The 14,975-nt window shown below is 37.5% G+C and overlaps 1 pseudogene; it reads right to left on the reverse strand.

Annotated features, from left to right (window-relative positions):
- Positions 1 to 12,921: 12,921 nt before the first annotated feature.
- Positions 12,922 to 14,318, reverse strand: LOC132522637 (nuclear receptor-binding factor 2-like; annotated as a pseudogene).
- Positions 14,319 to 14,975: the final 657 nt, after the last annotated feature.

Raw genomic sequence — 14,975 nt, forward strand, 5'->3', positions numbered from 1 at the left:
GGAACCTTCCCACGAACTGACGTAGAAGATATGTCCGGAAACAGAGCGCTGGCGCGCTGCACCGGAAGCAGCCCGAGGGCCGCTGGGAAATGTAGTTCTTGCTTGCCTCGGAGGAGGGAAAAGACGGAGGTGGACTGCTCTACGGGTGTTCTGTGGCGAAAACCTTGGCCATGACGGAGGCCAGTTTTTTTTCCCTCCCGGTCCTTTTAAGAATTTAGCCAACTCCCTAAATGTCTCAACTCGCAGTCTCCTTAGAGGAAAAGTCTGGGTTTCTAAGTATCCTGTCTAATAGGAAAGGTGAGACCTCGGGCATGTCACTTCCCCTGTTTGTGTGTTTGACTTAAAAAGGTTGGAGGTGTTTGACTTAAAAAGAGTTAAGTAGTTTGTGCCTGACTGTATGCTAGACACTTTGCTAAGCGATTATCTGCATTATGCCATTTGCTATTCCCGACCCAACACGGTATCAGTTTCCCAATACGTGACAAAACTGGTTAGGTGACATAGCCATAGTAGACCCAATGTCTGTGTGAAGATAGAATCAAATTTCTTAAACGCTACCTGTACATACTGTGAAGGGACTACACAAATATAAGACGGGTATTAAAAATGGGTTTGAATTACCTGCATAAACACTTTTAATTTCGCTCTAGCAATTTTCATCCCACCTTTCCTTTCTTTCGGGTAGGGTTGGGCATATGTTTCTTGTGCTGGGTTGTTCTCAGAGGATTATTGGTAAGAACAAAGGCATTTAGAATTCAGAGGTTGTTTCTGTTAGAGAAGATGGGCGAAAGTAGGATTAATTTCAGGTTTGAACTGTTCTCCTTTAGAATGGCTTAAAAAATTAACAAGATAAAAAGAAATTCACTCTTCACCTTTCTAAAACGGTGATGTGATTTTGGGTAGACCAAAAAGACAAAAATAAAGATATGGTTAAATAGGAGAAAATAAAGTAGTGAGAATACTAGATTGCCTGCTGCTTAATTTCTAAAACCATCCCCTTTTCCCTAAAATAAATAAATAAAGAAACAAACAAACAAATAAATAAATCTATATCTCCGTGTGTTGTGTAGTAGAAAGACAAACTTCTGGGAAATTTGTGATCTGTACCTAGCTCTGTCACTACGAGTCAGCCATATGACACAGAGAACGTTATTTATTCTCTCCGGCCTGTAGTTACCTCATGTTTGAAATGAGATTTGAAATAGGTGATATCTAACTTCAAAATTCTATTATGTATTAGTAATCTCTCTTTAGATAACATTATGCTAAGTGCTGTACCAAATGAATTCAACAGTATTTCGCTTAGAAATTCATAGTTTATGGCTGCTGCTTCTTGCTGTGCTCAGATAAAATATTCTATAGTACATTTGATTTCTTCTTATATATATGAGAAAGAAATAATCATTTGGCAATGGTTACCAAACATTTTGATTACACTCTATGGATAAAAAAGACTGAGCCAAAAAAAAAAAAAAAAAAGACTGAGCCCGCAATAGAATTTATGCATGCCCATTTATTATTTATAAATTATATATTAATATACTACTTTATACAGTATTATAAGGATAAGATTAAATAATAGAAATGGAAATTTTAATATTTTCTCATATCCCAATAGATGGGATTGTGCATCTCCATGGATATCATGGTTATTAGTTATGTGACTTTACTAATTTATATTTTATCTAAAACCTTACCTTCTTTAGTGTGCTTGTAACAGCTAAGAATGTCAGGAGATGAGATCTTTAATTCTCCAAACAAATATTATTAGAATGGGCTACAATACTTTTTGCCAATAACAGGCAAGATTTTATTTTAACCACTGTTTTTTTAAAGTACCTTCCATAAGATGTGTTTGTTCTCTTATGATAGCCTCAGATGAATGATTTTAACCTTTTTGTGCTATTGTGATATGCCTCCAAAACTCTCAGTGGCTTCTATGGAGTCCATGTTCTAGAACTGCACATAGTGCAAATTGAAATGTACTTACATAATTTTGATTGGAAAATTATTGGAAACACTGATACCTCTTAAGATAAATGAAACAGTAGGGTCTGAGGATAAGGGTAGAGGCCAGTGAAAGCAAGCAAAATTGTAATTAGAGGAAGAAGTGTGCATTTTGGGGGAAGGACATAGGAGGAAAAGGTTGAAAGCTAACTTGACCTCATTATCTCTATTATATTTATTTCTTTTACTACTTACTATCTCTACAGTTCATTTTGCACTTATGACTCACAAGGCCTATGTCGTCTCCCATAGATTTTAAAAATGCAAAAGGCGTGAAAAGGTACTTAATAAAAAGTATCCTTCACACTCTGTTCCCCAGCCGTCCAGTTCCCCTTCACCAACACAGCCAGCCATACCAGTTTCCTGTGTATCTTTTCAGAGTTATCTCTGTGCACCTGCGTGCACCTGCGTGCACCTTTCCTCCAGTGATCTGGGAGATGATTCTCTAGCAGTCAGTGAATAAAGATCTTCTTCATTCTTTCGTATGGCTCCATAGGCTTCCATTGTATGGATGTACTATACTCATATATTGATGGACATTAATAGACATTTAGACTGCTTCCATTCTTTTGTTATTACATATAGTGCCACAATAAATAACCTTGTGCATACATCATATCACAAACATATACATCTTAGAATATATTTCTAAAAGGGTATAGTATTTATAAGCTTGATGAACAGAATCAAATTGCCCTTTATAGAAGTGGCACCAGTTTACATTCTCACCAGCAAGTAAGAGAAGACCTGTTTCCCTACCCAATTCCCTAAAAGAGTGAATTATTGAACTTCAGTCTCTGCCAATCTGATAGGTGAAAATGATTTAATTTTTATTATAAGTGAGCTTCTTTATGTGTATTGAAGGACAATTTGCATTTCCTTTTCTGTGAACTGTCAGTATTTTTGCCCATTTTTCTCATTGGATTGTCTTTTTCTCATTGATTTCTAGGAACTCTTTATAATTAGTGAGATTAACCTTTTGTTTGTGATATCAATTCACATTTTTTTCTCCCAATTTGATATTTGCCTTTTGAATTTGCTTGTTGTACTTTTTACCATGCACATTTTTTAAACCTGTAATTGAGTTTATCAGTTTTTACTTTTATAGCTTTTGCGATTCATGTCATAAATAGAAAGGCCTTCCATTTTCTATGGTTTGCCCTGGGATTTTTTTTTTAAACAGTTAAAATTTTAATATGTTTGGAATTTATCCTATTACTAGCTGTCAGGAATAGAATCAGATTTTCTTTTTCTTTTCCTTTTCTTTTCCCTGATCCATTTTTCTCAACACTGTTTATTAAATAGTCCACCTTTTCCCCACCTATTTGAAATACCACATTTTCTAAAATGCCATATATTAATGTATGTCTGTTCCTGGACTTCATATTCTGTTCCATGATTTCTCTGTTTATCCATGTGCCAGTGTCACACTATTGTAATTACTGAAGTTCTGTAATGGGTTAATACTTGGAGACTGATCCCTCTCTATGACTCTTCTGTTGCAGACTTCTCTTGGCTATTTTTGCTTGTTTATTTTCCCACATGAACTCTTGACTCAGCTTGATTATTCTGACAAAGTGATGCTGACATCTTTATTAGACTAGTGTGAAAATTGTAGGTTAATTTAGGGAGAATTGACATTTTTATGATGTTGAGTCATCCTGTCCAAGGACATGGAATGCTTTTTCTTTGGTTCATATCTTATTGTGTGTTCCTCTGTATCATTTTAGTCTTTTTCATAATGAGCTCACACATTTTCTCTCAGACATTTTAAAAAATATCTTTATTGGGGTATAATTGCTTTACAATATTGTGTTAGTTTCTGCTGTATAGCAAAGTGAATCAGCTATATGTATACATATATCCCCATATACCCTCCCTCTTGCATCTTGCTCCCACACTCCATATCTGAACCATCTAGGTGGTCACAAAGCAAGGAGCTGATCTCCCTGTGCTATGCGGCTGCTTCCCACTAGCTATCTATTTTACATTTGGTAGTGTATATATGTCAGTGCCACTCTCTCACTTCTTCCCATCTTACCCTTCCCCCTCCCCGTGTCCTCAAGTCCATTTTCTACATCTGCATCTGTATTCCTGTCTTGCCCCTAGGTTCTTCAGAACCATTTTTTTTTTTTAGATTCCATATATATGTGTTAGCATACGATATTTCTTTTGCTTATTCTGACTTACTTCACTCTGTATGACAGACTCTAGGTCCATCCACCTCACTACAAAAAACTCAATTTCATTTCTTTTAATGGCTGAGTAATATACCATTGTATATATGTGGCACATCTTCTTTATCCATTCATCTGTTGATGGACACTTAGGTTGCTTCCATGTCCTGGCTATTGTAAATAGTGCTGCAGTGAACATTGTGGTACATGACTCTTTTTAAATTATGCTTTTCTCAGGGTATATGCCCAATTGTGGGATTCTGGGGTTGTATGGTAGTTCTATTTTTAGTTTTTTAAGGAACCTCCATACTGTTCTCCATAGTGGCTATATCAGTTTACATTCCCACCGACATGCAAGTGGGTTCCCTTTTCTCCACACCCTCTCCAGCATTTACTGTTTGTAGATTTTTTGATGATGGCCATTCTGACTGGTGTGAGGTGATACCTCATTGTAGTTTTGATTTGCATTTCTCTAATGATTAGTGATGTTGAGCATCCTTTCGTGTGTTTGTTGGCAATCTGTATATCTTCTTTGGAGAAATGTCTATTTAGATCTTCTGCCCATTTTTGGATTGGATTGTTTGTTTTTTTTGATATTGAGCTGCATAAGCTGCTTGTATATTTTGCAGATTAATCCTTTCTCAGTTGCTTCATTTGCAAACATTATCTCCCATTCTGAGGGTTTTCTTTTCGTCTTGTTTATGGTTTCTTTTGCTGTGCAAAAGCTTTTAAGTTTCATTAGATCCCCTTTGTTTCTTTTTGTTTTTATTTCCATTTGTCTAGGAGGTGGGTCAAAAAGGACCTTGCTGTGATTTATGCCATAGAGTGTTCTGCCTATGTTTTCCTCTAAGAGTTTTATAGTGCCTGGCCTTGCATTTAGGTCTTTAATCCATTTTGCATTTATTTTTGTGTATGGTGTTAGGGAATGTTTTCCCAGCACCACTTATTGAAGTGGCTATCTTTCCTCCATTGTATATTCTTGCCTCCTTTAGCAAAAATAAGGTGACCATAGGTGCGTGGGTTTATCTCTGGATGTTCTATCCTGTTCCATTGATCTATATTTCTGTTTTTGTGCCAGTACCATACTGTCTTGATTACTGTAGCTTTGTAGGATAGTCTGCAGTCTGGGAGCCTGATTCCTCCAGCTCCATTTTTCTTTCTCAAGGTTGCTTTGGCTATTCGGGGTCTTTTGTGTCTCCATACAAATTGTGAAATTTTTTGTTCTAGTTCTGTGAAAAATGCTGTTGGTAGTTTGATAGGGATTGCATTGAATCTGTAGATTGCTTTGGGTAGTATAGTCATTTTCACAATGTGGATTCTTCCAATCCAGGAACATGGTATATCTCTCCATCTGTTTTTATCATCATTAATTTCTTTCACCAGTATCTTATAGTTTTCTGCATACAGGTCTTTTGTGTCCTTAGATAGGTTTATTCCTAGGTATTTTATTCTTTTTGTTGCAATGGTTAATGGGAGTGTTTCCTTAATTTCTCTTTCAGATTTTTCATCATTAGTTAGTGTATAGGAATGCAAGAGATTCCTGTGCATTAATTTTGTATCCTGCTAGTTTGCCAAATTCATTGATTAGCTCTAGTAGCTTTCTGTTATTATCTTTAGGATTCTCTATGTATTGTATCATCTCATCTCCAAACAGTGACAGTTTTACTTATTCTTTTCCAGTTTGGATTACTTTTATTTCTTTTTCTTCTCTGATTGCTGTGGCTAAAACTTCCAAAACTATGTTGAATAATAATGGTGAGAGTGGGCAACCTTGTCTTGTTCCTGATCTTAGTGGAAATGGTTTCAGTTTTTCATCATTGAGAACGATGTTGGCTGTGCATATGTCACATACGGCCTTTATTATGTGGAGATAAGTTCCGTCTATGCCTACTTTCTGGAGGATTTTATCATAAATGGGTGTTAACTTTTGTTGAAAGCTTTTTCTGCATCTGTTGACATGATCATATGGTTTTTCTCCTTCAATTTGTTTATGTGGTATATCACATTGATTGATTTGCATGTATTGAAGAATCTTTGCATTCCTGGGATAAACCCCACTTGATCATGCTGTGTGAGCCTTTTAATGTGCTGTTGGATTCTATTTGCTGGTGTTTTGTTGAGGATTTTTGCATCTATGTTCATCAGTGGTATTGGCCTCTAGTTTTCTTTTTTTGTGGCCTCTTTGTCTGGTTTTGGTATCAGGGTGATGGTGGCCTTGTAGAATGAGTTTGGGAGTGTTCCTCCCTCTGCTATATTATGGAAGAGTTTGAGAAGGCTAGGTGTTAGCTCTTCTCTAAATGTTTGATAGAATTCACCTGTGTAGCCATCTGGTCCTGGACTTTGGTTTGTTGGAAGATTTTTAATCACAGTTTCAACTTCAGTGCTTGTGATTGGTCTCTTTATATTTTCTATTTCTTCCTGGTTGTGTCTCAGAAGGTTGTGCTTTTCTAAGAATTTGTCCATTTCTTCCAGGGTGTCCATTTTATTGGCATATACTTGCTTGTAGTCATCTCTCATGATCCTTTGTATTTCTGCAGTGTCAGTTGTTACTTTTCCTTTTTCATTTCTAATTCTGTTGATTTCAGTCTTTTCCTTTTTTTCTTGATGCGTCCGGCTAATGGTTTATCAGTTTTATCTTCTCAAAGAACAAGCTTTTAGTTTTATTTATCTTTGCTATCGTTTCCTTCATTTCTTTTTCATTTATTTCTGATCTGATCGTTATGATTTCTTTCCGTCTGCTAACTTTGGGGATTTTTTGTTCTTCTTTCTGTAATTGCTTTAGGTGTAAGGTTAGCTTGTTTATTGGAGATGATTCCTGTTTCCTGAGGTAGGATTGTGTTGTTATAAAATTCCCTCTTAGACCGGCTTTTGCTTCTTCCCATAGGTTTTGGGTCGTCGTGTTTTAACTGTCATTTGTTTCGAAGTATTTTTTGATTTCCTCTTTGATGTCTTCAGTGATCTCTTGGTTATTTAGTAGTGTAATGTTTAGCCTCCATGTGTTTGTATTTTTTACATTTTTTTCCCTGTAATTGATATCTAGTCTCATAGCGTTGTGGTCGGAAAAGATACTTGATATGATTTCAATTTTCTTAAATTTACCAAGCCTTGATTTGTGACCCAAGATATGGTCTGTCCTGGAAAATGTTCCCTGACCACTTGAGAACAAAGTGTATTCTATTGTTTTGGGGTGGGTTGTCCTGTAAATATAATTAAGGCCATCTTGTTTAATGTGTCATTTAAAGCCTGTGTTTCCTTATTTATTTTCATTTTTGTTGATCTGTCCATTTGTGAAAGTGGGGTGTTAACGTCCCCTACTATTATTGTGTTACTGTCGATTTCCCCTTTTATGGCCGTTAGCATTTGCCTTATGTATTGAGGTGCTCCTGTGTTAGGTGCATAAATATTTACAATTGTTATATCTTCTTCTTGGTTTGATCCATTGATCATTATGTTTTGTCCTCTTTGTGTCTTATAATAGTCTTTATTTTAAAGTCTATTTTGTCTGATATGAGAATTGCTACTCCAGCTTTCTTTTGATTTCCATTTGCATGGAATATCTTTTTCCATCCCCTTACTTTCAGTCTGTACGTGTCCCTAGGTCTGAAGTGGGTCTCTTGTAGACAGCATATATATGGGTCTTGATTTTGTGTCCATCCAGCCAGTCTATGTCTTTTGGTTGGAGCATGTAATCCATTTACATTTAAGGTAATTGTCAGTATGTATGTTCCTATTACCATTTTCTTAATTGTTTTGGGTTTGTTATTGTACATCTTTCCTTCTCTTGTGTTTCCTGCCTAGAGAAGTTCCTTTGGCATTTGTTTTAAAGCTGGATTGTTGGTGCTGAATTCTCTTAGCTTTTGCTTGTCTCTAAAGGTTTTAATTTTTCCATCGAATCTGAATGAGATCCTTGCAGTGTAGAGTAATCTTGGTTGTAGGTTTTCCCTTTCATTACTTTAAGTATGTCCTGCCGCTCCCTTCTGGCTTGCACAGTTTCTGCTGAAAGATCAGCTGTTAACCTTATGGGGATTCCCTTGTACATTATTTGTTGCTTTTCCCTTGCTGCTTTCAATGTTTTTTCTTTGTATTTAATTTTTGACAGTTTGATTAATATGTGTCTTTGCGTGTTTCTCCTTGGATTTATCCTGTATGGGACTCTCTGTGCTTCCTGGACTTGATTGACTATTTTCTTTCCCATATTAGGAAAGTTTTCAACTATAATCTCTTCGAATTTTTCTCAGTCCTTGTCTTTTTCTGTTTTTCTCTTGGGACCCCTATAATTCGAACGTTGGTGTGTTTAATATTGTCCCAGAAGTCTCTGAGACTGTCCTCAAGTCTTTTCATTCTTTTTTCTTTATTCTACTCTGTGGTAGTTATTTCCACTATTTTATCTTCCAGGTCACTTATCCATCTGCTGCCTCCATTATTCTGCTATTGATTCCTTCTAGAGAATTTTTAATTTCATTTATTGTGTTGTTAATCATCGTTTGTTTGCTCTTTACTTCTTCTAGTTCCTTGTTAAATGTTTCTTATATATTCTCCCTTCTGTTTCCAAGCTTTTGGATAATTTACTACCATTACTCTGAATTCTTTTTCAGGTAAACTGCCTATTTCCTCTTCATTTGTTTGGTCTGGTGAGTGTTTACTTTGCTCCTTCATCTGCTGTATATTTCTCTGTCTTCCCATTTTGCTTAACTTGCTGTGTTTGAGGTCTCCTTTTCTCAGGTTGCAGGTTCAAATTTCCTGTTTTCTTTCGTGTCTGCCCCCAATGGGTAAGATTGGTTAAGTGGGTTATGTAGGCTTCCTGGTGGAGGGGATTGGTGCCTGTGTTCTGGTAGATGAGGCTGGATCTTCTCTTTCTGGTGGGCAGGACCGCATCTGGTGGTGTTTCTTGGGTTGTCTGTGAACTTATTATGATTTTAGGCAGGCTCTCTGTTACTGGGTGGGGTTGTGTTCCTGTCTTGCTAGTTGATTGGCATGGTGTTTCCTGCACTGGAGCTTGCTGGTCGTTGAGTGGAGCTGGGTCTTACCGTTGAGATGGAGATCTCTGGGAGAGTTCTCACTGATTGATATTATGTGGGGCTGGGAGGTCTCTGGTGGTCCAATGTCCTGAACTCAGTTCTCCCAACTCAGAGGCTCAGGCCTTACACCTGGCTGGACCACAAAGACACTGTCAGCTACATGGCTCAGAAGAAAAGGGACCAAAAAAAGAAAGAAAAATAAAATTTAAAAAAATTATTAAAAAGTAATAAAAGAAAAAGAGCTCAACCAGACCAATAAACAAATCCACCAGTGATAACAAGTGCTAAAAACTATACTAAGATAAACATAAAATTCAGAAACTAGTCAGTCATATACAGCAAACCCCAAGTCTACAGTTGTTCCCAAAGTCCGCGGCCTTAATTTTGGGATGATTTGTTGTCTATTCAGGTATTCCACAGATGCAGGGTACATCAAGTTGATTGTGGAGGTTTAATCCGCTGCTCCTGTGGGTGCATGGAGAAGTTTCTCTTTCTCTTCTTTGTTCGCAGCATTCAGCTTTGGATTTGGCCCCGCCTCTGTAAGTAGGTCACTCTCTGGCATCTGTTCTTCGTCCAGAGAGGAGGGTGTTAAAGGAGCGGATGATTAGGAGGCTCTGGCTCACTCAGGCGGGGGGGAGAGAGGGGTATGGAATGCCGGGCAAGCCTGCGGTGACAGAGTCCAGCATGATGTTGCAGCAGCCTGAGGCGCACCACGTGTTCTCCTGGGGAAGTTGTCCCTGGATCATGGGACCCTGGCAGTGGTGGGCTTCACAGGCTCCTGGGAGGGGAGTTGTGCATAGTGACCTGTGCTTGCACTCAGGATTCTTGGTGGCTGCAGTAGCGCCCTTAACGTTTCATGCCCGTCTCTGGTGTCCACACTTATAGCCGTGGCTCACGCCCATCTCTGAAGCTCGTTTAGGTGGTGCTCTGAATCTTGTCTCCTCACGCACCCTGAAACAATGGTCTCTTGCCTCTTAGGCAGTTCCAGACTTCTTCCTGGACTCCCTCTCAGTTAGCTGTGGCACATTAGCCCCCTTCAGGCTGTGTTCATGCAGCCAATGCAGGGGAGTGTCCTATCCCTGGGACTGACCTCCAAAGCCTGAGCCTCAGCCCCCAGCCCCACCCACCCCAGTGGGTGAGCAGACAAGCCTCTTGGGCTGGTGAGTGCTGGTCTACACTGATCCTCTGTGTGGGAATCTCTCCTCTTTGCCCTCTGCACCCCTGTTGCTGTGCTCTCCTCCGTGGCTCTGAAGCTTCCCCCCTCCATCTCCAGCAGTGAAGGGGCTCCCTATAGTGTGGAAACTTTTTCTCCTTCACAGCTCCCTCCCAGATGGGCAGGTCCCGTCCCTATTCTTTTGTCTCTGTTTTTTCTTTTTTCTTTTGCCCTACCCAGGTACGTGGGGATTTTCTCGCCTTTTGGGAAGTCTGAGGTCTTCTGCCAGCGTTCAGTAGGTGTTCTGTAGGATTTGTTACACATGTAGATATATTTTTGATGTATTTGTGGGGAGGAAGGTGATGTCCACGTCTTATTCCTCTACCATCTTGAAGGTCCTCCTCTCAGACATTTTAATCTTTCATGTTATTATTGAAAATAAGGGATTTTTCCTTCTGTTGTGTCTTCTAACTGGCTGTTGTTTGACTCTTAGAAGGTTATTGATTTCTATGTATCCTAATCTTGACTTAGCAGTGCCTTCTATTGAACCTTTGAAATGTGGTCGATTGTGTGTGTGTGTGTATAATCCTTCTTGATTTTAGAGATCACTTTTATACCCACTTCATAAGAAGAATTTGGAAACATTCCTTCTTTTTATGTGCTCTCAAGAGTTAAAATACCATTGGAATTATCTGCTTTTTAAAAGTTTTCTTAGAATTTCTCTGTGAAATTGTCTAATCCAGGCACCTTATTATTTTGGTGGGGGGAAGGGAAATGGAGAGGAGGTTCTTTGACATTTTCTCTATTTGAATTTTGGAAATCTTTAAATTTTCTGCTGTAAATAATTATGTTAAATTATATATTTCTGGAGTATTAGCTACTTCATCCCAGTTTTCACATTTATTTGCATTAAGTTGAGAAGAGTAGTCCCTTACAATTCCTTTATTTATAATCTGTGTGGAGCCTGTAAATGCTAACTTTTATATAAAAACAAACAAAAGAAAACTTTGCAGATGTGATTAATTAAGGTTCTTGAAATGGAGTGATTATGCTTGGATTATCTGCGCAGGTCCTAAATGCAATCACAAGTATCCTTATAAGTAACATGCAGAAAGAGATTACACAATAGAAGAGAAGCCCGTATGACTACAGAAGTAGAGATAGGAGTGATGTGGCCAAAGGCAAGGAATGCTGGCAGCCTCTAGAAACTAACTGGAAGAGGCAAGGGCCATTTTCTCCCCTAGAGCCTCTAGAGGGAGTACAACCCTGCTAATACCTTGTTTACAGTTCACTGATACTGATTTCAGGCTCTTGCCTTGACATTGTGAGAGAATAAATTTCTGTTATCTTAAGCCACTAAGTCTGTTATAGCAGCCACTGGAAACTAATAAATGCACTCAATTAAACTTTTGTTCCAGAGTCTGCACTCTGAAGAACCTAGGTTAAGGCAGCAAAGTATAACCACTTGGGATAGTACTTTCTTTTCTTAAGGATTTTGTATTACTCCACTATCTTCTGACATTGGATATTGTTGTGGAGAATTCTGAGGCCAGGACAGTTTATTTTCTGATGTAAGTGACAAGATCTTTTGCCAAGATGCCCAAATGATTTTCTTTTTTTCCTTCCTTTCCACCTTCCTTCCTTCCTTCTTAAAGTTGTTGAAGTCCAATAACATCTTTACTAGAATATATGTCTTTGTGGACTATTCTAGCTCAGTTTTCCAGGCACAAACAACTATATATATATTCTGTTGTCTTTATTCCAAGAATATTTATCTGAATTATATCTTTTTTAAAGCACACTTATTGTTTTCTCATAACCAAATACAGCCAAATAGTATTACTTCCACTCACTCATCATTAAAGACAAGAGGATAATTCATTGGATATTTTAAAATAGTGCACTATATAACAAAAAAAATTAAATTTACAAAAGTAGCTCAATTAATTATGTAAAATGGTAATTAAGAAAAGAGCAAACTAATTTGTTTCTTTCCTCATAAATAGACATTTAAAGCATTCTGTTAGTCTTAATGTTATCTTTATGTTAAAGTAGCTCAGAGTGTGGTACACGTAGTTTCATCTAGAAATGTATGCAATTTACACACCTCATATGAATGAGTAAAATTTGCATAACAAAATGAATACAGAGAACCCTAGGCTTTCATGTTAAAATTTGGTGTTGAACTATCTTTTATGACCTTATAGATTATTACATAAGACATATTTTTATACATTTATAATCTTAAGAAGAGAAAAATAATTGTTTCTTGGAAAAGATCTCCCAGTAACCATTTGGTTTATGATAGGACAAACTGAACCTCTAAGAGTTAATGTCTACCAAATCTGAAATCCTTAGCTTGAGTCAAAACATCAGATATGCCACATATTTCAATTTCCTAAGTCTTGGCTCTGCCTTTTCTCCTGAAGTACTGACAGATTATGCACTTTTAGGGGGTATCCCTGGCATGGTGGTTTTCTGTGTGTTGTTATTTTTATTATTATTATTGTCTATGAACTATATTATTTCTCCTCCTTTCCTCCTCTGACATGCTCTTCTATTTTACTTAATTGTAACTCCATTCAGAACATTCTGGAGAATATTCCTCTAAGAAAATAAATTTTCGAGATGAAATTTTAGAGAGAATAAGACTGGGTATTGGTATGTGCCTGGCTTTCCCTGTATTTGCTGCAAACTTCTGCCAGATTGATGATGTTGAAGTTTTAAATGTGATGGCAAGCTCCATACCTCTGATTTTTTTTTTTTTTAAGAGAATCAGCAGCATCTACCTATGGCTCTTTTTTTTAATAGAACTTTGTGAAGATCTTTTCAGCCTTTCGTTGTTTATTTTCTTTTCTTATTTTTTCATTCTTAGGCTCAAAGCATTCCACATGACTCTTTAGTTTTAATTTTTTCTCCATATGCCTTTTTAGGTATACAGTTTTGGTTATATGCCCATTTATAGGTATTTGATCATTTTTTGGAGCTTTGCTTCTAATGCATGGTTCTGCCGGCTTATTCTGTGGCTGAATTAAAAAGTAGATCTCATAAAAGACCCCCCACCCAAAATTTCTGTAGGTTTGTCTCTGTGACGGGCCTCCATTTCTAGAAAAGAAAAGGATCTGCATTTTTAACTTCCACAGCATAGGGTTTTAGATGCCTGAAGATGAAGAGCAACATTCTAGTCCATATTCTTCTGGACTTTCATACCTTCAAATACTTTTCTTTTTCCATGTCTTCAGAATGAGCAGTAGCTGCTTTGTGCAGTGATCCGTTTGCAATTCCAGTGATAAATGGGCCTGTTCAGACCATGTCAGCTCATAGATTGAGAAAGATATATGTCTGCCTTTCTGTGACAAGAACTAGCCTCTACTTATTTCCCTGCAGCTAACAATCTGTTCTTTTACTTTGTTGATGAGTATGTTTGAGGGAATCTTCATTACTTTCATAGACCTTGGGATGGGCAATGGCCAGAGAGCCGTGGCTGCAGCATCAGCATGTGGAGGAGAACACCAGTGCAGTGTGACATGCTGTAATCCCTCACTTGTGCCCCGGGGGCCTGGTGTGGGCTCAGCACGCCATCTTCATGCTGTACTGTTGCCAAAATGGAGCTTCCCTTTAAATATTTGTTGTATTTTTTTTTTCTTAAAAAAAAAATCCCAATTATAAACGCTGTTGTATCTCTTTTCATTTTCTTACAAATCCTTTTCATTTGTTTTTCTTATTTTCTTACAAATCCTTTTCATTTGTTTTCTTATTTAGTTTAGCTTTTCTCCTTAATGTGTTTATAACAGTATCTGTTCTCCCTCATATTCCTCTACGTTGTCCTTAAAAATTTGATGATTTTATTTTTTCTGCCACTGCTTTTCTTGAGCTCTGACAACTTACATATTTTATCTCCTCCTGCTGTCTAGTCATCTTGTCTGTAAGTTCTTTTATTTGTGCTTTGAGCTCTTCCTTCATCGAGTCAATTACTTCTTGAGTTTTTAAAATTCAGGGAGAAATATTTGGTCATAATTTTTACATGCTCCATTACAATATTTTTTCTGGATGTTATGAATCTACCATGTATTTTTTTCTCATTTCTTACATTATTGTCCGTTTTCCTCAGTATATCTTTGAATATCCTGATTTTGCTCCCTTGTTTAACTATTTTTGAAAAGGTGAGTTTTCTCAGCCATTAGGAGCAGGTTTACATCAGGACGGAGCCAGAACTGAATTCCAGGCCAGTTGGAATTATCCCCATGTTTCAGGGAGTCTTATGCGAGTTTCCATAGCCTGCTTTTCTCCTCAGTGAATGGAATAGGCAGTGTTGTTTTTCGTTGTTGTTGTTTGTTTTCTTTTTTTTTTTTTAAATCACATCTTTTTCCTTCTACACTGCCACAGAGACAGTGTGCTTCCTGCATACATGGCTTCTTGGTGGGATTCCTTATTTAACTCTACCTTCTTTTTTTCAAGGAATAAAACTAGTTCTAGGGAACCTAGGGATGAAGTTTAGCAACTCAAGGTGTGCCCTTCACCTTAAAAAATTATGCTTTGCTGACTCATTCTGATATCTGCAGCTATAATGCCCTCACTCTTTCAAACACACCCCTTGTGTGATCACCACTGCTACAGTGA

The sequence above is a fragment of the Lagenorhynchus albirostris genome, chromosome 7 (assembly GCF_949774975.1).
Source record: "Lagenorhynchus albirostris chromosome 7, mLagAlb1.1, whole genome shotgun sequence".
In the NCBI taxonomy this organism is placed as follows: Eukaryota; Metazoa; Chordata; class Mammalia; order Artiodactyla; family Delphinidae; genus Lagenorhynchus; species Lagenorhynchus albirostris.